The following is a 23,874-nucleotide window of genomic DNA, read 5'->3' as shown; positions in this document are numbered from 1 at the left end:
CCTGGAAGATACGGCCCCTGGACTCTCTGTTAGCCCAAACCTAAAACCATTCCTGAGGCCAACTCTTAAGACCAAGTTTAGTCTGGACTTTGGGACAAAAGAATGATACTCGTGAAGAGTGTGCTTAGCTGAGGTAGATACATGACACTAAATGGGCAGCTCCTGTCCAGAGGTGAGATGAAAAGGCAGAGAGAGTCAGGAGCTGGTTGAATGGACACGGGAAATCCAGGGTGGAAAGGAGGAGTGTGCTGTCAGTACAGGGAGAGGAACTACGGTCACATAACAATGTATGTATACATTTTTGTATGAGAGACTAACTTGAATTGTAAACTTTCACTTAAAGCACAACAATAAAAAAACAAATTCAGTTGAATTTGTTTTTGTACTCTCCCCAGTCTGAATCAACTATTATCATTTTAGTGTCTGCTGGGCCCATCTCTGTTTTAATACTTACACTACATATATGTATGCATAAACACCATACAATATTGTTTTACAGACATGGTATCATACTGTATGTGTGCTGTCTTTCAATTTGAGATCTAGCAACATCAGTCCATAAAAATCTAGTTCATTTGATTTGTTTTTTAGTATTCTGTCACATGAATATACTACAATTTATTTAATTCCCTTACTGATTATCATTTAGGTTGTTTTCAGTTTTTCACAATTCCAAATTGTGTGGTAATAAACATCCTTGTAAATATAATAAAGTTTGATTTTTAAAAAATAAGTCTGAGAATCTGTCTCAATAGGCAAATTTGTTTGCGTTTACAGTTGACTGATACATTTGAAGTTATTTTTAAAAATGTTATTTTGTGTTATCTATTTTCCATGGCTGTATGTACTTCCCTTTTCTTTCCCCCTCCCTTTTTTCCTTCTGTTGTAGTGATTGAGTTTTCCTTTTATTTTTTTTTATTGTGCGCTAGGTGAAAGTTTACAGAGCAAATTAGTTTCTTATTCAACAATACACCGATGGTTTTGTAACATTGATTGCCAACCCTGTAATTTGTTAACACTCGCCCCTTCTCCACCCTGGGTTCCCTGTTTCCATTTGTCCAGTTTTCCTGTCCCTTTCTGCCTTCCTGTCCCTTCTTTGCTTTTGGTCTGGTGTGCCCATTTAGCCTCATATACATGATTGAACTATGATGCACATTCCTCACGCGTGTTATTGTTCTTTTTAGTTCTCTGCTGATAAGGAGGTTATATGTTCTTTTTTTTTTCCCTAGTGATTGCTCTTAAATTTTTAATGTGCATACTTTATATCTTTGAGTCTAATGTCTGTACTCCTTCTGAACAAAGCCAAGGACCTTAAGATGCCTTGTAGTCCCCCTGAACTCTTTCCCTTGCAAAATCTGTATTTATTGTCTGTATTTTAGTTCCACTTTATTTTTAATCTCCCAAATCAGTTGTTGTGGTTATTTCTTTTTATAGTCATTCATCATTTAGACTTAAACATTACTGATGTTTTTGCTCACTGCAGCTTTTTGTTTCCATTGCTGCTTTGTTGGTTCATTTTCCTTCTTTTTGTAGTATAGTGGTTATTTTCAGGGTCTGTGAGTGGTAAACTGTATTACTCTTTTTAAATGTAAGAATGTCATTATAGAATTCTAGGATAATAGTTGTTTTCCTGTAACTAAAGATTTTATTTTAGTTTGTCTTCTGATTACTATTTGTGCTAATAGGAAATGTTGACAGCCTGTTTATCCTGCTTGAGACTTGGCTTGCTTTTTCATTCTGAGGGCTCTGTCTTCTATTTTGGAAAAACTTTTGTTCTGTGTCTTTAAATACTGTCACTTACTATATTTTCTTCTCCTGGAATTGTTAATTAAGTGTATGTTTGGGATTTTCTTTCTGTTCTTCATGTCTTTTAATTTCTCTTTCATATTTTCTCTCTTTTTATCTCTGCATTATGGATAATCTCTCTAGCTCTGTCTTCAAATTTATGCTTACTGTTAATCTGCTGGGTGAACTTTTTTTAGAGTAAGCCACATCTAGAATTTCTGTTTTTTTCAATTTGCTGCTGCTTTTTTTTTTTTTTTTTTAAATAATGTCTTGCTGGAGCCCTGGTGGTGAAGTGGTTGAGAGCTCTGTTGCTAACCAAAAGGTCGGCAGTTCGAATCTACCAGCTGCTCCTTGGAAACCCTATGGAACAGTTGTACTCTGTCCTGTCGGGTCGCTAGGAGTCAGAATTGACTCAAAGACAACAGGTCTTGCTGTTAGTTCCTTAGGGATTATTTCTCTTTTTATCTATTTGAATGTTTAAAACATACTTATTTTAAAGCACATCAGAGATTTTGGAATTCTCTCATTTGTTTGTTGACTCTAGTGATAGATAACCTTCATATGTTTTGTAAATTTTGCCTCTGAGTTAATCTTCAGGAGGAGTTGGCAAGTTTTTGTGTTTGCTCTCTACCTGTTAAGAATTGTGTTTGGCTGCTAGTAACACACACCAGATTATTGTGGCTTCTACAGATTATGAGGTTATCTTTAGTTTAAAAGGAGTTCAGAGAAGCATTTTAGAGCTTTTATGACAGCTCTGTGAAGTAATTAGGGATCAGGTTTTTTCTGTGTTCCTTCTATATCATCCTTAGCACATGGTTTTCATTTTTAAGGTTGTCCCATGATCACAGCATGGCAGCTGGAACTGTAGTCACTTTGGTTAAGTTCTAGGCAGAAGGAAGGGGAAGGTTCAGAGGTGGTTCCCCTTCCAGCTGAGTTGTCCCCCTAAACGAGTTCTCCTGGAAGCCCAACTCAGCAACTTATGCTTAATTTTACTAGCTCTTAGTTGTTAGGAAGCCTGCAAAATGTGATCTTAAAGGTGGGTCCATTGATGAACTGAATAAAGTTGGAGTTCTAATTTTAGTAGGGAAGAAGGGGAAAACGGATTTGGGTTGGTAACTAGCAGACTCTGTCATAGTTTGCTTAATAGGGTTCATTGTTCTTGACCAGTTTTTAAGTTTGTTTCTTGACTTGGATTCCTGCACCTTTTAGATAATGTACTTTGGGCCCTATACCCTCTCAGCACATGCTTGAGTTTCCTGTTTTTTTTTGGTAACTCTTCTGTTAATGCCTAAAGCTGGCATCTCACTTTCATGCAGCTTCTCTAGTCTTAGTGGCTAGGCTATGTTTTTCTAGATTTTTATTAAGTGTGATAGCATAGGCTCTTGCCAGCTCCTGTCCTTATACAGGGAACCCAGGCAGAACTCTTCTGCACATCTACGTCTATACTGGTGTCATAGTCAACCCCATCCTGTAGAGTATATAGCTGATCTGATACCTTCATTGACTGCCTTAGCTTCAACTAATACTCATTCTTTAAGCTTTTAGATTCTCTCATTTCTGCCTCCCAGAGATTTACCTACATAATTCAAAATTGTATTAACATTTATCTTTACTTTTAAGTGCATGAAGCCAGGGTGAGGAATCTTAGGTTGTACTTTTTTTTTTTTAATCTGCACACTTTAAATTAAATAGAATGCCTTCAAAGTTAAAACTTTGCTAACATTTTTTCCCTTAGCACTGATTCATCCCAAAACCAAAACTCGTTACTATCGAGTTGATTCTGACTCATAGTGACCCCATAGGACAGAGTAGAGCTGCCCCATATGGTTTCCAGGGAATGCCTGGTGGATTCGAACTGCCGACCTTTTGGTTAGCAGTCGTAGCTCTTAACCACTACGCTACCAGGGTTTCCCTGCTGATTCGTATCACCTAATAATTATAAATTCAGTATAGCTGTTAGCATCCTAAGTTCCTATAGTTTTTAAAGAGGTGATTTTAAAAAGTGAATAGATTTGGTACTTGCCACTATAGACAAATAGCAAATAGTTTCCTTTGGTACTGTTCTTGAATTCTTTTTCAGTTAATGGGAGAAAAGCCTAACATAGGACAGACATGAAGTAGGTACTTTATACTTGTTTGTATCCTTTTCTGTGGAGTCATTGGTAGTGCACAGTGGCGGCTAACCTAAAGGTTGGAGGTTTGAGTCTACTCAGAGGCTCCTCGGAATAAAGTCCTCGTGATCTACTTCTGTAAAATCAGCCATTGAAAACCTTATGGAAAACAGTTCTACTGTTAGACACATAGGGTTGCCATGAGTTGGAATTAAGTCAAAGGCAACTGTTTATACTTTTCTAACCAGCCTATGTAACCAGAAAGAGAAATGAAAACAGAGATACACTAATATACTGCCCAGCATATACCAAAAAAAATAAACAAAACCAAACTCTTGCCGTTGAGTTGATTCTGAGTCACAGCAACCCTGTAGGACGGACTAGAACTGCCCCATAGGTTTTCCAGAGACCGGCTGGTGGATTCAAACTGCTGACTTTTTGGTTAGCCCCTGAGCTCTTTTATTTTTTTGATTGTACTTTATTTTATTTTGTTTTTGGCTTTAACAAACAAATTTATTCTCTTACAGTCTAGGAGGCTAGAAGTTCAAATTCAGGGCGTCAGCTCTAGGGGAAGGCTTTCTTTGTTGGCTCTGGGGAGAGTCCTTGTCATCAATTTTCCCCTGGTCGAGGAGCTTCTCAGCACAAGGACCCCAGGTCTGAAGGACGCACTGTTCTCCTGGCTCTTGTCTCTTGGTGGTATGAGGCCCCCATGTCTCTGCTTTGTTCTGTCTTTTATATCTCAAAAGAGTTTGACTTAAGACATAACCTAATCTTGTAGATTGAGTCAGGCCTCATTAACATAACTGCCTCTAATCCTGCTTCGTTAATATCATACAGGCAGGATTTACAACACATAGGAAAATCACATCAGATGACAAAATGGGCAATCACAATACTGGGAATCATGGCCTAGCCAAGTTGATATATATTTTTGAGGTTCACAGTTCAATCCATAACACCCTATGAGCATATCACAAAGAAACTCTGAGCAGCATCATTGTGGAAAGAACCTCAGGTCCATGGTGAGTGGATCAGTTCTACCTTCTTACAAAACCCTCTGTTGCCTTTTGTAGTGCAGTTACTTGAGATACTTTTTCTTTTGGTAAAGGGCAGTAAAGTAGCTCAGTGAAACTAGTGACTCCACCATATTTACAATTTATATGTGTCTGGTCTTAAGAATTTGGGGTATTGTACTCTACTCTCCCCAGGCATAACTCTTTTTTTATTTTTTGTTTATTGTGTAGTTTAAATGAAGTTTACATTTCAAGTTAGTCTCCCGTACAAAAATTTATACCTACATTGTATGGGACTCTAATTGCTCTCCCCATACTGTGACAGCACATACCTCCTTTCCACCCCAGATTCCCCATGTCCATTCAACCAGCTCCTAACCCTCTCTGCCTTCCCATCTCACCTCCGGACAGAAGCTGCACATTTACTTAAGTATCTACTGGAGCTAAGTGGCGCACACCTCATGAATACCACTTTATGTCCCACGGTCCAGTCCAATCCCTGTGTGAAGAGTTGGACTCGGATATTGTTTTAGTTCTGGGCTGATAGAGAATCTGGGGGCCTTGCTTTCCAGGGTTCCTCCAGTCTCAGTCAGATCAGTAAGTCTAGTCTTCTTCTAGAATTTGAGTTCTCACCCCACCTTTCTCCTGCTCCATCTGGGACCCTCTGTTGTGTTCCCTGTCACGGCAGTCATTGGTTGTAGCCAGGCACCATCTAGTTATTCCGGTCTGAGGCTGATGAAGTCTCTGATATATGTGTCCTTCTCTGTCTCTTGGGCTACTACTTTCCTTGTGTCCTTGATGTTCTTCATTCTCCTTTACTCCAGGTGGTTGGGACCAATTGATGCATCTTAGATGGCCACTTGCAAGCTTCTAAGATGCCAGATGCCACTCACCAAAGTAGAATGCAGAACATTTTCCTTTTTAAATGAAAAGTGTATATTTTAATCCCAATGGTATCTACTTACATTTTTTTATTTTTATTTTTTCCCATATAAAAATTTACACATACATTGGTATTTGACTCTAATTGCTCTCCCCATAGTGTGACAGCATACTCCTCCTTTCCACCCCTGATGCCCCATGTCCATTCAGCCAGCTCCTAACGCTCTCTGCCTTTGCATCTCACCTCCGGGCAGAAACTGCCCGTTTAGTCTCTTGTATCTACTTGAGCTAAGAGGCTCATTCCTCACGAGTATTACTTTATGTCCAGTCCAATCCCTGTGTGAAGAGTTGGCCTTGGAAATTATTTTAGTTCTGGGCTGATAGAGAATCCGGAGGCCATGCTTTCCCGGGTACCTCCAGCCTCAGTCAGACCATTAAGCCTGGTCTTCTTACTAGAATTTGAGTTCTGCACCCCACCTTTCTGCTCCATCCGGGACTCTCTGTTGTGTTCCCTGTCACGGGGGTCATTGGTGGTACCCAGGCACCATCTAGTTCTTCTGTTCTCAGGCTGATGAAGTCTCAGGTTTATATGGTCCTTTCTGTTTGTTGGGCTGCTACTTTCCTTGTGTCTTTGGGGTTTTTCATTCTTCTTTACTCCAGGTGGTTGGAACCAATTGATGCATCTTAGATGGCTGCTTGCAAGCTTTTAAGAACCCAGATGCCACTCACCAAAGTAGGATGAAGAACATTTTCTGAATAAAATTTGTTATGCCAGTTGACATGGATATCCCATGAAAGAATGGTCCCCAGATGCCCATTGCTGCTACTCTGTCCCTCAGAGTTTTTGATTGTGTTCAGGTAACTTCTTAGCTTTGGTTTAGTCCAGTTGTGCTGACTTTCCCTGTAAAATGTGCTGTTCTTCCCTTCATCTAAGGTAATTCTTATCTTCTATCTAGTTAGTAAATAACTCTCATCCTCCATCCTTACCCTTCTAGCCATCAAAGAATGTTTTCTTCTGTGTTTAAACCTTTTCCTGAGTTCTTATAATAGTGGGCTTATACAATATTTGTCATTCTGTGACTGACTAAATTCACTCAGCATAACGCCCTCCAGATTCCTTCATGTTGTGTTTCATGGCTTCATCATTGTGCTTTGTCATTACGTAGTATTCCATTGTGTGGATATACCATAATTTGTTTTTCCATTTGTCCGTTGATGGGCACCTAGGTTGTTTCCATCTTTTTGCTATTGCGAACAGTGCTGCAGTGAACATGGGTGTGCATATATCTATTAGCGTGAGGGCTCTTATTTCTCTAGGATATATTCCGTGGAGCGGGATAGCTAGATCATATGGTGCTTCTATTTCTAGCTTTTTAAGGAAGCGCCAAATTGATTTCCAGAGTGGTTGTACCATTTTACATTCCCACCAACAGTGTATAAGTGTTCCACTGTCTCCACAACCTCTCCAGCATTTATTATTTTGTGTTTTTGGATTAATGCTAGCCTTGTTGGGGTGAGACGATATCTCATTGTAGTTTTGATATGCATTTCTCTAACGGTTAATGATTGTGAGCATTTCTTCACGTGTCTGTTAGCCGCCTGGATATCTTCTTTGGCGAAGTACCTGTTTGTATCCTTTGCCCATTTTTCAACTGGATTATTTGTCTTTTTGTTGTTGAGGTTTTGCAGTATCTTGTAGATTTTAGAGATTAGATGCTGATCGGATTTGTCGTAACCAAATTTTTTTCCCAGTCTGTAGGTTGTCTTGACTTTCGGTGAAGTCTTCTGATGAGCATAAGTGATTTTTAGGAGCTCCCAGTTACCTAGTTTCTCTTCTGGTGTTTGTGCCTTGTTAGTAATGTCTTGTATTTTGTGTGCCATGTATTAGGGCTCCTAGCATTGTCCCTAATTTTTTTCGATGATCTTTTATCATTTTAGATTTTAAATTTAGGTCTGTGATCCATTTTGAGTTAATTTTTTTGCACGGTGTGAGATATGGGTCTTATTTCAGTGTTTTGCAGTTGGATATCCAATTACACCAGCAAGATTTGTTAAAGAGACTGTCTTTTCCCCAATTAACGGACTTTGGGCCTTTGTCAAGTATCAGCTGCTCATAGGTGGATGAATTTATGTCTGGATTCTCAGTTCTGTTCCATTGGTCTATGTATCTGTTGTTGTACTAGTACCAGGCTGTTTTGACTACTGTGGCAGTATTACAGGTTGTAAAATCAGGTAGTGTGAAGCCTCCCACTTTGTTGTTCTTGAGTAATGCTTTAGTTATTCAGGGCGTCTTCCTTTTCCATATGAAGTTGGTGATTTGTTTCTCCGTCTCATTAAAAAATGGTGGTGGGATTTGGATCAGGATTGCCTTGTATCTATAGATCGCTTTGGGTAGAATTGATGTTTTCACAATGTTGAGTCTACCTATCCATGAGCAAGATATGTTTTTCCACTTACGCAGGTCTCTGTTTCTTGCAGTACTGCCTTGTAGTTTTCATTGTATAGGTCTTTCACGTCTCTGGTTAGATTTATTCCTAAGTTTTTTATCTTCTTGGGGGCTATTGTAAATGGTATTGATTTGGTGATTTCCTCTTCAAGGTTCTCTTTGTTGGTGTAAAGAAATCCAACTGATTTTTGTATATTTATCTTGTATACTGAAACTTTGCTGAAATCTTTTATTCCAGTATTTTGTTGTAGATTCTTTGGAGTTTTCTGCATATAAGATCATTCGTCTGCAGATAGAGATACTTTGACTTCTTTGCTACCAATTTGGATGCCCTTTAATTCTATTCTAGCGTAATTACCCTGGCTAGGAGTTCCAGCACAATGTTGAATAACAGTGGTGATAAAGGGCATTCTTCTCTGGTTCCTGTTCTCAAGGGGAATGCTTTCAAAGTTGCTCCATTTAGGATGATGTTGGCTGTTAGCTTTCTATAAATGCCCTTAATCATATTGAGGAATTTCTCCTGTATTCGTATTTTGTTGAGAGTTTTTATCATGAATGGGTGTTGGACTTTGTCAAATGCCTTCTCTGCATCAATTGATAAGATCGTGTAGTTCTTGTCTTTTGTTTTATTTTTGTGATGGATTACTTTGAGTATTTTTCTAATGTTGAAGCATCCCTGTGTACCTGGTATAAATCCCATTTGATCATGGTTTATTGGTTTTTGATATGTTGTTGAACATATTTGGTACAATTTTGTTGAGAATTTTTTCGTCAGTGTTCGTGCAGGATATTGGTGTGTAATTTCCTTTTTTCGTGGTGTCTTTACCTGGTTTTGAGATCAGGGTTATGCTGGCTTCATAGAATGAGTTTGGGAGTATTCCATCCTTTTCTATGCTCTGAAATAGTTTTAGCAGTAGTGGTGTTAATTCTTCTCTGAAAGTTTGGTAGAATTCTCCAGTAAAGCCACCCAGGCTGGGCTTTTTTTTGTTGGGAGTTTTTTCATTACCTTTTCAATCTCTTCTTTTGTTAGGGGTTTATTTAGTTGTTCTACCTGTGTTTGTGTTAGTTTAGGTAGGTAGTGAGTTTCTGGAAATTTGTCTTGTTTCCTGTAGGTTTTCAAATTTGTTTGTGTAATTTTTCATGGTATTCTGTTATGATTCTTTTAATTTCAGTTAGGTCTTTTGTGATATCACCCATCTCATTTCTTATGGGTTATCTGCTTCCTCTCCTGTTTTTCTTTTGAAATTTAGGCCAGTGGTTTTATCAGTTTTGTTGATGTTTTCAAAGAACCAGTTTTTGGTCCTGTTAACTATTTCAATTGTTTTTCTATTCTCTATTTCATTTAATTCTGCTCTAATTCTTATTATTTCCTTTCTTCTGGTGCCTAATGGCTTCTTTTGCTGCTCTGTTTCTGCTTGTTCCAGTTGAAGGGTGATTATGGCCCTTTCTTCTTTTTGTATGTGTACATTTATTGCTATAAACTGACCTCTGAGCACTGCTTTGGCTGTGTCCCATAGGTTCTGGTAGGATGTGTTTTCATTCTCATTTGATCTATAAATTTCTTTATTCTATCTTTAATTTTTTCTATAATCCAGTAGTTTTTGAGCAAGGTGTTGTTTGGTTTCTGTATGTTTGATCTTTTTCCCTTGCTTTTTCTGTTGTTGATTCGTACTTTTGTGAGTTTATGGTCACAACAGATGCTTTGTAATATTTTGATGCTTTGGATTTTGTTAAGTCTTGCTTTATGGCCTACTATGTGGTCTATTCTGGAGAATGTTCTATGTGCGTTGGAAAAGAAAGTATACTTGGCTGCTGTTGGGTGCAGTGTTGAGTATACATCTGAGAGCTAGTTGGTTGATTGTAACATTTAGCTCTTGTGTGTCTTTGTTGAGCTTCTTTCTGGGTGTTCTGTCCTTCACCGAAAGTGGTGCGTTGAAGTCTCCTACTACTATTGTAGAGCTGTCTCTCTTTTCAGTGCCATTAGAGTTTGTTTTATGTATTTTGGGGCCCTGTCATTGGGTGCATAAATATTAATTATTATTATGTTTTTTCAGTGTATTGACCCTTTAATCATTATATAATGTCCTTCGTTATGCTTTGTGGTGGGTTTTACTTTAAAGTCTATTTTTTCAGTGATTAATATTGCCATTCCTACTCTCTTTTGAGTGTTGTTTGCTTGATATATTTTTTTTCCATCCTTTGAGTTTTAGTTTGTATCTTTAAGTCAGAGTGTGGCTTTTTCAGTCAGCATATAGACGTATTTTGTTCTTTTATCCAGTCTGCCAATCTCTGTCCCTTTATTGGTGCATTTAGTCCATTTATATTCAGTGTAATTATTGATAGGTACGAGTTTAGTGCTGTCATTTTGATGTCTTTTTTTGTGTGGTGTTCGCATTTTCTTTGTTACGCTTAATTTTCTGTGCTGCGTCGTTTTTATTTTCTTTTTATTTTTTTCATTGTTGTTGATTTTGTGTTTGCTGAGTCCTTTTATTTGTCTAGTTTTTTGTTTTGACATGCAGGATTGTTAGTTTCCTTTGTGGTTATCTTAATATTTACCTCAGTTTTTCTAAGTTTGTACTAGTCTTTTATTTCTTTATATCGCCATGACATCTTCTCTGTATGGAAAATCTTTGTTTACATTTTTTTAAGTCTCTCTTTTTTGTTTTAATGTTATCATCTTTTACATATTAACATCTGTTTCCCTATTTTCAGTATTTTAGCTTTGATTTATTTTTGTGACTTTCCTAATTTGGTTGATATCTGGTTGCTCTGTCCTGTGTTGTAGTCTTCGGTTGCTACCTGATGTTACGGATTTTCTTCCTGGAGGACTCTCTTTAGTATTTCTTGTAGTTTTGGTTTGGTTTTTTCAAATTCCATAAACTTCTGTTTTTCCCGAAATGCCCTTATTTCACCATCATATTTGAGAGACAGTTTTGTTGGATATATAATTCTTGGTTGGCAGTTTTTTTCCTTCAAGGGTTTATATATGTCATCCCATTGCCTTCTTGCCTGCATGATTTTTGCTGAGTAGTCTGAGGTTATTCTTATTGACTGTCCTTTATAGATGACTTTTTGTTTATCCCTAACTGCTCTTAAAATTGTCTCTTTATCTTTGGTTTTGGGAAGTGTGATTATGTCTTGGTGAGTTTCTTTTGGGATGTACCTTCTGTGGGGTTCGATGAGCATCTTAGATAGGTATCTTCTCATCTTTCCCAATATCAGGAAAGTTTTCTGCCAACATATCTTCAACAGTTCTCTCTGTATTTTCTGGTATCCACCCCCACCCCGGTTCTGGTACTCCAGTCACTCATAGGTTATTTCTCTTAATAGAATCTCAACATAATTCGTAGGGTTTCTTAATTTGTTTAAATACTTTTATCTGATTTTCCCTCTAGTAGGTTGGTGTCAAGTGCTTTATCTTCAGTCTCACTAATTCTGACTTACATTTCATCAAGTCTGCTCCTATGACTTTCTATTAAGTTGTCTAATTGTGAAATTTTATTGTTAATCTTCTGGATTTTTGTTTGCAGTCTCTCTGTGGATTCTTGCAGCTTGTTAAATTTGTCATTATGGTCTTCTCTAATTTTGTTAATTTCCTCTCTTGGGTGTTCTGCGTTTTGCTTAATCTCTTTCTTAATTTCTTGAAGAGTTCTGTATGTTAATCTTTTGTATTCTGCCCCTGGTAATTCCAAGAAATTTTCTTCCTCTGGAGAATTTCTAGATTCTTCATTTTGAGAGATTGCTGAGGTTATTATGGACTGCCTCTTTATGTGATTTGATATTGACTGTTGTCTTCCTAGCCATCAGTAAGTTATTATATGTATTTATTTTATGTTCGTTAACTGTGTCCTAGCTTCTTGTTTTGTTTGGATATGCCAAAATAGGCTACTTGTGTAGCGAGTTTGGTTATTGACTCCTTTGAAGCTCTAATGTCCTGTCCCCAGGTGGTTAGATATGTTACTAGATATGTGAGCTCAGGAGTCCACCCACTCCTCCTGTATGAATTCAGTTCAGGTGCCCAGGTAGATGGTCACCAGGTGTGTGGTGCAGACTCTCACCTAAAGTCTTAGAGAGGCATGGGTAATTGGTGTAGCCGTAGGCGTCTGGCTGCAGCAGGGGGACATACTCTGAGTAAGGCAGGGGGCTGACAGCAGCCCCCGAGTGTCCAGGAGGAAGTCGTGTTCCTGTTCCCTAGAGTGCATAGATGGGTGGGTTTTGCGGCTGGACTGTGAGCACCCAGTGTTGTTCAGTGTAAGGACTGGGGAGCATCTCTTATTCTTGGGCCCCTGTTGCAGGTGTCTAGGTGGCGTGGGTGGAGCCACTAGTCCTCAGGCCCCTGATGTCGGTAGGTGAAGTCCCCGCTTAAGGGGCAGAGCAGTGTCATTTGTCACAAAACTGCCACTTCACAGCTGAAACAGTTGAAGTTAGACTTCAGATAGATACCCTGTTGAAATGGGCCCACACAAGTCTATTTAGGGGGAAAGACACTCAGAGTCATCGGATCCTTTATGCTTGTGCCTAGACAAAAGAGCTGTGCCTACCCTGGGTTCCCGGCTTAGGGGAGCCGGCAGTTTATTTTCCCCTGTTTGTGAATTTGTTCACTCTCCAAGGTTGGGAGAATGGCTCAGGGCGTGTGAGGGATCCTCCTTCCACCCCAGGGGACTCGGCAATTGTTGAAACTGGTCTGGGACCCATTGCAGAGCAGGGAGGGGGGAGGTAAATGGGAGAGAGGTTTTTCCCTAATGGGGGTGTTTTTGATCCGTGCAGTAGGCCGTATGTATCTTTTGCTGATTGAGGGCTGCTTCTCCCTGGTTCTGGGTGTCTGAGTAGACTCTTTGTTGCTGGGTCTCTCCTGCAGAATATGCCTTCAGAGCAGCGCTGCTTGCCTGCCTCACTGCTCACCCATGAGCTGATGAGGCCTGAAGGGCTCAGGCTTTCACCGGGTCAGGACTGGCAACTCCTCGCTGCTTCCTAACCGTCTCTCCCTCCCCTGCCACTCAGTCCGGTTCCTCAACTCTGCCTTAGATGTTCAGTGCTCGTAGATTGTCATATGTAATCGATTCAGTTGTTTTTTTTCAGGTCTTTGCTTAAGAAGGTCCACCAGAAGCGTCTGACTACTCCGCCATCTTGGCTCTGCCTCCTAATTGTACTTTAGGTGAAGGTTTACAGAGAAAATCAGCTTCTCATTAAACAATTAATACACATACTGTTTTGTGACATTGTTTGCCAACTTCACGACATGTCAACACTCTCCCGTTCTTATTCTTGCGTTCTCCAGTAGAAGCTTTCCTGTCTCCTCCTGCCTTGTAGTCCTTGCCCCTGGGCTGTTGTGCCCATTGAATCTCATTTTGTTTTATGTACCTGTCTAATCTTTGGCTGATGGGTAACCCTCAGGAGTGACTTCAGTACTGAGTTAATAGGGTGTCCCAGGGCCATACTCTCGGGGTTTCTCCAGTCTCTGTCAGACCAGTAAGTCTGGTCTTCTTTCGTGAGTTAGAATTTTGTTCTACATTTTTCTCCAGCTTTGTCTAGGACCCTCTACTGTGATCCTTGTCAGAGTAGTTGGTGGTAGTAGCCAGGCACTATCTAGTTGTGCAGCCGAGCTCTTAACCAGTGCACCACCAGGGCTCCCATGTAGTATGTGTTTTGTCTCTTCTTAATTTTTATGTTTATCAAAGTTATAGATACTCGTAATCAAAGTCAAGTAGTGCCAAAATCTTATCTCTCACACACACCCAACATAGTACCTTGCTGTATGACTCCTGAACCCTCATGTCATTCCAAGAGGCAACTACTGTCAACTCTTTTGGCTGTTCCTTTTGATATGGACTTCTGTATTTCTGAAAGAAAAGTATAAGCAGCTATTCTTGATATATCAGTTTTAGGTGTTATCTATTGATTTGCTTCCTCCCCTCTTCTGATTGATTCAGTATATCACAGGTTTGAGTAAAATTGGAGCCCTGGTGATGCAGTGGTTAAGAGTTCGACTGCTAAGCAGAAGTACTACTAACCAGAAGGTCAGCAGTTTGAATCCACCAACCACTCCTTGAAAACCCAATGGGACAGTTCTGCTCTTCACTATAGGGTCGTTATGATTTGGAATCGACTCAACGACAGTGGGTTTTGGTTAGCAGCTGTAGCTCTTAACCTCTAAAATCAGTATTATACAGTAATATTTGCATTATTATGGAGATGTAAATCTTGCTCATTTCTGAGTCAGAAGTATACTTTGATTGTTTTCCTTTCCTATGTTAATGTTTGTTTTTTCCGTGGGATTAATAATTGCTTGTATTTTCATTTTTCTCCTGTTTTTTATCTAAGGATATATCTTTATATACTCGATAGACACTTCCTCGTAAATAATTTTCCATGTGATAAACCTGTCAGGTTGTCTGTAGATGCACTTTTCCTTTCCGCCTCCTTTCTTCTCTTTCCCTCCCTTCCCCCCTTCCCCTCCTCTTCCTCTTCCTTTATTCTCCCCTTCCCCCACTTCTTCTTTTCCTCCTATTTTTCTCCTCCTCCTCGTCTTCCTCTCTTCCCCTTTCCTTTATTTTTCTCTTCCTCCTCCCTTCCTTCCCTTTGCCTCTCCTTCAGTCCTTCCGCTCCTCCTCTGTCTCTTCCTCCTTCCCTTTTTAAACTAGGATACCCTTCTCTGGGTTACCACCTACCTGCTTCCATGTGGGCTGGTTGCTCTTTAGGCCTGGTTTATAGGCTTGGATCTTCCGTTCACCATTATCTTGGGAGTTTCTTCTTACTTTTGTTGGATTCCCTGTTTTCAGCTCCTCCTCTCAATTTCTTCATCTTTAATGGTTTACAGGTAGTCCTCAACTTATGATGTATTCCAGTTATGATGAAATGCATTTACGACAGTCTTTCTTTGTACATCTTATCTTTAGTAGTACATACTGCATACAGTGTTCAGATATATCTGTAAGTTTATGTGTATTGTTTCTAACCCCAAAAGACAAAGATTGGATTTATAAAGATACTGATAATAAAAGGCAACAATAATGGAAACTAAAAAAAAAAAAAAAAGGAATTTGACTTATTTAAGAACCAACTTACCGACTGAGTTGTCAGAATGGAACCCCATTGTAAGTCAGGGACTACTTGTATTTTCTTGTTTTGCTGTGCACATCTGCCAGCAACTTCCTAGAAAAAAGTATGTGAGAAATACGTTTTCTGAGATTTTGGCATGTTTGATAAAATTGGTAGTGTTACAATTTTACTTGGTTGATAGTTTGGCTGAATATAGAATTCTTGGTTGGAAATCATCTTCCTTTAGAATTTTGCTAATATTTCTCCACTGTCTTCTAGCTTTCAGTGTTACTGTGAAGAGTTCAGTGCAATTTTGATTTCTAATCCTTTTTATGTGATTATTCTCTCTGGAAGCTTTTAGATTTTTTTGTTTATCCCAAGTATTTCTTATTCTTTTTGTGATGGTGTGCTCAGTCATTGTACTGGGAACACAGTGGTGCTTTTGATTTGGTTACTTGTTCTTCAGTCAGAGAAATTTTTTTGAATCATTTCGATAATTTCCTAAGTTTTGTTTTCATTGTTCACTTTTTCTGTTTCATTTTTTATTTAGATGTTGGGCTTCTGAACTGATTTTGTAATTTTTTATATTTTGTGTTTAAATTACATATTTTTCTCTTTTTCTACTCTCTGAGGTATTCTGCTTTGTTTTTTTTCCCTTAAATTTCAGAGTTTGTTTATACTTTTACCCTCCGAGGACTCTTATGTTCTCTGAATGTTCTTTATCTTTTATTTTCTGTTCTTGATTCTTGGATGTAACCTCTTTTTCTCTTTTTTTAGTGTACAGTTTAATGAAGTTTGGTAATTGTAACCACCACAATAAAGGATTAGAACATTTGCATCTCTTTAAAAAGTTTTCTTGCACTGTGTGTAGTCAATTCCCTCTTTTGACCCTCTGCCCTAGGTAACCACTGATCTGTTTTGTCACCACAGTTTTGCCTTTTCTAGAATTTTATATAAATAGAACCTTTAATCATATAATATGTAGTCTTTTGTATATAGTTTGATTTCTTTAACTTAACATTATTCTTTTTAGATTCTTTCAATTTGTTGCCTGTATTAATATTCCATACCTTTTTATTGCTGATTTCCATTCCATAGTATGGATGTACCATAATTTCTTTGTCCTTGTACCAGTTGATGAATATTTGGACTGTTTCCAGTTTTTAGTTATTATAAATAAAACTGCTATGAACATTCTCATTCAAGTGTTTGCGTGGACGTATTTTTATTCATTTCATTTCAGCGAATAGCTGGGAATGGAGTTGTTGAGTATGTATAAAGTATATGCTTATCTTTATAAGAAGAACTGTTTTCCAAAGTGGCTGTACCGTTTTATATTTCTACTACTAATGTATGAGAATTCTAGTTGCTCTACATCTACTGACACTTGATAGGTAATGTCAATCCTTTTAATTTTACCCATTCTAGTGGGTGTATAGTGGTATCTCACTATGGTATTAATTTACAACTCTCTGACAGCTAGTGATGGTGAGCATCTTTTCATAGGCTATAAAGTGTTTCTTCAAATGTTTTGCCCATTTTAAAAAGTTGTGTTGTTTGTTTTCTTTTTATTGAATTGAAAGAGTACTTTATATATTCTGGATACAAATTGTATGTCAGATACATATTTTGCAGATATTTTCTTCCTATCTGTAGCTTGCCTTTTACTTAGTTAGAGATGGACAACTTACTCTCTGGCAATCTCTTAATTTAACCTTCTGAGGGTATTAATCAGAAGTTTGTTTTTGTTTGGGTTTTCTGCTACTCCTAGGACCCTTTTCCTGAGCATTCCTTTTTACTGTTTGTTTTGACCTGCCTTTCTTGTTAGAGACTTTGCTTAAAGATCTGGTGACTCCTAGCCATCTATTCAAATTTAAGAGATTCTCCTAATGAGCTGATTGGAAACTGTGTGTGGGCAGGGTTTGTTGGCTGATTGGCTTTATAATAGGTGATCTAGTTGGACTCTTATTGGTAGACCACCAACTGGTCAGTTTTATTTAGAGAGAAATTCTCCAGTCATTTGTTAGGGATTGACAAACCTAATTACCAAATTCTTTGAGCCAGGTGGGTGCTAGAATTTCACTATTTAGAATTAGACTTTTATATAATTCTTATTTTTCAGTATGGTACCCCTTCACTTGTGCCTGATGTCCCTGGGTCTGGATTTCCCCTGGTTTACCTTCTCCAGAAAATCAACGTCTGCCCTTTTCTAGGGTTGGAGAGAGATGCCTGGTAGTGTGTAGTTGTTGTTATTAGGTGCTGTCGAGTAGGTTCTGACACATAGCGACCCAACAGAACGATACACTGCCTGGTCCTGCTCCACCCTCACAGTTGTTGCGTGTTTGAGCCCATTGTCGCAGCCACTGTGTCAGTCAATCTTGTTGAGGGTCTTCCTCTTTCTCACTGACCCTCTACCTTACCAAGCATGATGTCCTTCTCCAGGGACTGGTCCCTTCTGATAACATGTCCAAAGTACGTAATAGGAAGTCTCACCATCCTTGCTTCTAAGGAACATTATGGCTGTTCTTCTTCCAAGAAAGATTTATTTGTTCTTCTGGCAGAAGAAACAGCAACAAACCCATTGCCGTCAAGTTGATTCCAACTCATAGTGACCCTATTGGACAAAGCAGAACTGTCCGGTAGGGTTTCCAAGGAGCAGCTTGTGGGTTCGAATTCCCGACCTTTCGGTTAGCAGTTGAGCTCTTAACCACCAACACCATAATTCAGTCACATCAGTTCTTCTTTGATCTTCCTTACTCATTGTCCAGCTTTCCCATGCATATGAAGTGATTGAAAATACCATGGCTTTGGTCAGGTGCACCTTAGTCCTTAAAGTGACAGCTTTGTTTTTTAACACTTTAAAGAAGTCTTTTGCAGCAGATTTAGGCAATGCAATACGTCTTTTGATTTCTTGACTGCTGCTTCCATGGGCATTGATAGTGGATCCAAGTAAAATGAAATCCTTGACAACTTTAGTCTTTTCTCCATTTATCTTGATGTTGTTTATTGGTTTAATTGTGAGGATTTTTGTTTTCTTTATGTTGAGGTGTAATCCATACTGAAGGCTGTAGTCTTTGATCTTTGTTAGTAAGTGCTTCATGTCTTTTTCGCTTTCAGCAAACAAGGTTGTGTCCATCAGCATATTCAAGGTTGTTAATTAGTCTTCCTCCCGTCCTGATGCCCTGTTATTCATATAGTCTAGCTTCTCAGAGTATTTCCTCAGCATACAGATTGAATAAGTAGGGTGAAAAGATACAACCCTGATGCACACCTTTCTTGATTTTAAACCATGCAACATCCCGTTGTTCTGTTTGAACAACTGGCTCGTGGTCTGTGCACAAGTTCCACATGAACACAAGTGTTCTGAAATACCCGTACTTCCCAGTGGTATCCATAATTTGTTATGGTCCACAAAGTCAAATGCCTTCGCATAGTCCATAAAACACAGGTAAACATCTGTCTTAGCTATCTAGTGCCCCTACAACAGAAATACCACAAGTGGATGGCTTTAACAAAGAGAAATTTATTTCTTCACAGTAAAGTAGGCTAAAAGTCCAAATTCAGGGCATCAGCTCCAGGGGAAAGCGTTCTCTCTCTGTTGGCCTTCTCATCAGTGTTGCCCCAGACTAGGAGCTTCTCTGCGCAGGGTTCCCAGGTTCATAGGACACGCTTTGCTCCTGGCACTGCTTTCTTGGTAATATGAGGTCCCCCTGTCTCTCTGCTCACTTCTCTCTTCTATATCTCAAGAGATTGCCTCAGGACATAATCCAATCTGGTAGACTGAGTCCTGCCTTACTAACACAACTGCCACGCATCCTCCCTCATTAACATCATAAGGCAGGATTTACAACATATAGGAAAATCACACAATACCAGGAATCATGGCCCAGCCAACACACATTTTTGGGGGGACATAATTCAATCCATGACAACATCTGTCTGGTATTCTCTGCTTTCAGCCAAGATGCGTCTGATATCAGCAGTGATGTCCCTTGTTCCACGTCCTCTTCTGAATCCTGCTTGAATTTTTGACAGTTCCTTGTCAATGCACTGCTGCAAAGTTTTTGAATTATCCTCAGCAAGATTTTACTTGCGTGTGATAATAATGATACTGTTCAATAATTTCTGCTTTCTATTGGATCACTTTTCTTTGGAATGCTCACAAATATGAATCTTTTCAGTCGGTTGGCGAGGTAGCTGTCTTTCAGATTTCTTGGCGTAGATGAGTGAGCACTTCCAGCATTGCATCCATTTGTTGAAGCATCTCAGTTGGTATTCTGTCAATTCCTGGAGCCTTGTTTTTCACCAATGCCTTCAGTGTAGCTTGGACTTCTTTCAGTACCATCGGTTTTTGATTAGATGCTGCATCCTGAAATGGTTGAACGTTGACCAGTTCTTTCTGGTACTGTGACTCTTTGTATTTCTTCCATCTTCTTTTGAGAAGTATCATTCAATATTTTACGCACAGAATCTTTCAGTATTGCAACTCCTGAGGCTTGAATTTTTTCAGTTCTTTCAGCTTGAGAAATGATGAGCATGTTCTTCCCTTTTGATTTTCTAACTCCAGGTCTTTGCACATTTCATTATAATACTTTGTTTTCTCCAGCTGCCCTTTGAAATCTTCTGTTTAGCTCTTTTACTTCGTCATTTCTTCCATTTGGCTTTAGGTACTCTTTGTTGAAGAGCAAGTTTCAGAGTCTCTTCTGACATCCATTTTGGTCTTTTCTTTCTTTCCTGTCTTTCTAATGACCTCTTGCTTTCTTCGTTTATGATATTCTTGATGTCATCCCACAACTTGTCTGGTCTTCGGTCATTAGTGTTCAGTGTGTCAAATCTGTTTTTGAGATGGTCTCTAAATTCAGGTGGGATATACTCAAGGTTGTATTTTGGCTCTTGTGGACTTGTTTTAATTTTCTTCAGTTTCATCTTGAACTTGCATATGAGCAGTTGATGGTCTGTTCCGCAGTCATCCCCTGGCCTCATTCTGACTGATGATATTGAGCTTCTCTGTCATCTCTTTCCACAGGTGTAGTCAGTTTGATTCCTGGTAAGGTACAAGTATATAGTGACCCTTTATGTTGTTGAAAAAAGGTATTTCCAGCGAATAGGTCATTGGTCTTGCAAAATTCTGTCATGTGCAGCTTCCGCATGAGCACAGTTAAGTGTTCTAGAATTCCTATTTTTTGTGATGTTGGTGGAGCAGGAAAATTGGGGGGAGGAGTCTGATGGCTTCTCAGGTTCTATCCAGTTCCTCTTGCTTTTAGCCTCACTCGAACCCACCTCTTCCAAATATGTATATTATCTATACTTTTACATCCCACACCCCGGTGCCTGATAGTTCCAGTTTCTCCAGTTTCTGCTTTGTAGTGCTGCATGGAATAAGATGCATTGCTTTTCTGCTTGTCTTACTGCAGAAACATTCATACATTCTCTGGTCTGTTAAGTCGTTTACTACTTTTCTATCTCCTTTGTAGCTTCCAAAGTTTTATAGTTGTTGTCTTCCTTTATGTTCTTTTTTTTTTTAAATTAGTTATACCATTTATTGATGATGGAATTGCACTGCAAAAACAGTCATAACAAAAGAACAAATGTTTTGAATAGAATAGTTTAGTTTACTAAGTGAAACATTTCTTTGAAACATAACATGCAGAAGATTGTCTAGTATGTCATTATAGAAGCACTTGGAGTTCTGTATAGACATCTCAGCAGTAATTTTCACAAGTTCCATTCCGTGTCACATTAAGCAGTTTTTAAAACAAATTTAATATCTGTGTTTCGGAATGGTGAACCATATTTTAGCTGGACTTCTTGGAATAGGTTTGTTCACATTGAGATGTATGGGGAAAAAGGTTATGTCTGGTCAGTGGTGAGCACTTATTCTTAGATATAAGTGAAGGTGATAAACAGTATTTAACATGTTTTTGGGTAAAGTTTGTTTTTTTTGCCCTTGTTGGCTTAATGTCTTTATTCAGATTCTTTGAAAAGACAAAGGTACAGATGAAATTGGTATTGGAGACCTCGTTGGCAGACATCTTACAAGACCATTTTAAGCAGTGATTGAGTTGTTTGGGCAGTACTAGGCTTATTTGACAGTTCTTGGCATGGATTTAAAATGGAGCTTTTGGTATTTTTGAAGTCATCGTAAGCTGCAGTCAGTTTTGTGGTGGATGCACTTTTTAGAGATGTTGATCTAGAATTCTATTTATATTTGCTAGCATTGGTCTAGTTTCATTTTGAAGCATTTTGTTCAAGCTTGCACGAACCAGGATTGTTTATTTCTTTTTTTCTTGACTTTTTATCTATACATGATGCCTGGGGACTCAAAGAATCAAAGTTTTGGCTGTTTCTCTTTGAGTGTAACTTTGGAGAAGAGGATCGGTTATTCAGTAACTGCTGGAGTATATAAGTTAATTTATAATCTTATCCTCTCTTTTTGTATAGTCACATGTTCTTTGCATTTCTTATAAACGAGTTTTCTGGTGGCTCCACTGTTGGTTTCCAGTTTTTCAGATTTTGAGATAGCTGATTTGTGCAAGTCAAGAGTATTGAAAGGTAGAGGAAGAAAATCAGGATACAGAAATACTTCACTTGGTTTCTCTGTGAGATTCTTCAAAGTTTTCTGTTGTTTCTGGCTTTAAGTTCAGGACCACCTTTTTAAAATAACTGAGCAAAGTGTCATTTGCTTTTGTCACTTTTGTCTGTTAAACTTTCTTCCATTCTTCTGTTTGCGTATTTTAAATTCCAATTTAGAGCAGGTAAAGTTTGATTACTGTTGTTTCCTATAGCTGAATGTGCATTAATTTCTGTCCTTAAAAAGTCTCCATCAGCATAGGGCCAGCAGAGACCTTAATGGTACATGTTGTTGCAGTCCAGGGTAAGAACCAACTTTCTTACCAATTGCAGCCCTTGCTAATGAGTGATTGAGAGTGAGGAGTTTTATGGGATTATTGGTTACATTAAAGCTACTTTTCATTGAAGATATTTTGAAATTCCTGTTCTCCATGGTACTTACTCCATTAAGAGTATAACACCATAACTGAACTATCCCTTGTTTTCTATTCTGTGTTCTTTTGTGAGCACGCTCTGACAAATGAAGTTCTAGCATCAATTTCTATACTGGAATTTCCAAATGATTCACCTGCTGCACTATACCTTCAGGTGGGAGATTATTATTTTCAGGAACAGATACTTCTGAATTCAAATTTCGGTTAGATAAGTTCTCATGACAGATGTTTGATAAATGTAGGGTGGTGTCACACTTCCCACCATTTCTTCTCCCCATTTTGTTGCAGCTGCTCCTCTGTTTCCTTAAAATCCCTGAGAGCATACCCACGTGTCCTCCCCTGAGTCCTCTCTGAGCATAGTCTTCTAGGCCTGGGCCCCTCAGCAAGCAGGGTGAACAGTTTGAGGTTTACTTCCTCTGACTTGGCCTTCCTGCAGCAGGAGGCGAAGGGGGCAGCACACAGCGGCCAGCCGAGCATGCATGCCCCTTGGCTGCTGTGTTGGGTTGTGGGTGGCAGAGGGTCAGTCCCAGGGCTCACACAGGGCCCTGTCAGGTTAGTCTGCGGTGGGCGCTGTGGCTCCCTTTGTTTTTTTTCTTATTCATGGCTGGATCTCCCCTTTATATTCTTTTTGTATTTGTGACTTTATGCCATTTTGTCTAACTTTTGTTATTTAGTGGAGTTACAGGAAGGACAAAAGGTAGATACGTGTGGTTCATTCCTTTTAGTTTCAAATGGAAGTAGCTAACTACCTTTACTCTTTATTTTTCCTATACAAAAATTTGTACACACAATGTTATGTGACCCTAATTGTTCTCCCCATACTGTGACAGCACACTCCTCCTTTCCACCCCAGATTCCCCAAGTCCATTCAACCAGCTCCTAACCCTCTCTGCCTTCCCATCTCACCTCCGGACAGAAGCTGCACATTTACTTAAGTATCTACTGGAGCTAAGTGGCGCACACCTCATGAATACCACTTTATGTCCCACGGTCCAGTCCAATCCCTGTGTGAAGAGTTGGACTCGGATATTGTTTTAGTTCTGGGCTGATAATCCGGGGGCCTTGCTTTCCAGGGTACCTCCAGTCTCAGTCAGATCATTAACTCTAGTCTTCTTACTAGAATTTGAGTTCTCACCCCACCTTTCTCCTGCTCCATCTGGGACTCTCTGTTGTGTTCCCTGTCATGGCAGTCATTGGTTGTAGCTGGGCACCATCTAGTTATTCTGGTCTGAGGCTGATGAAGTATCTGATTTATGTGTCCCTTTCTGTCTGTTGGGCTGCTACTTTCCTTGTGTCTTTGGTGTTCTTCATTCTCCTTTACTCCAGGTGGCTGGGACCAATTGATGCATCTTAGATGGCTGCTTGCAAGCTTTTAAGAACCCAGACACCACTCACCAAAGTAGGATGCAGAACATTTTCTTAATAAGCTTTGTTATGCCAGTTGACCTAGGTGTCGCCTGAAAGAATGGTCCCCAGACCCCTACCCCTGCTACTCTGTCCCTCTATGTGTTTGATTGTATTCAGGAAACTTCTTAGCTTTGGTTTAGTCCAGTTGTGCTGACTTCCCCTGTAGTGTGTGCTGTCCTTCCCTTCAC

The 23,874-nt window shown here is 39.1% G+C and overlaps 1 protein-coding gene and 1 pseudogene across 8 annotated transcripts in view; one reads left to right on the top strand and one right to left on the bottom strand.

Moving 5' to 3' along the window:
- Positions 1-23,874, top strand: part of MLLT10 (MLLT10 histone lysine methyltransferase DOT1L cofactor) — a 332,811-nt gene that overhangs the window by 10,825 nt on the left and 298,112 nt on the right. The gene's annotated exons all lie outside the window — the stretch shown is intronic.
- On the bottom strand, positions 20,234-23,152 carry LOC111821279 (protein FAM217A pseudogene; annotated as a pseudogene).

Source organism: Trichechus manatus, unplaced genomic scaffold (genome assembly GCF_000243295.1).
Source record: "Trichechus manatus latirostris isolate Lorelei unplaced genomic scaffold, TriManLat1.0 scaffold00075, whole genome shotgun sequence".
Taxonomy (NCBI): Eukaryota; Metazoa; Chordata; class Mammalia; order Sirenia; family Trichechidae; genus Trichechus; species Trichechus manatus.
This window is presented reverse-complemented; position numbering and strand designations above follow the sequence as displayed.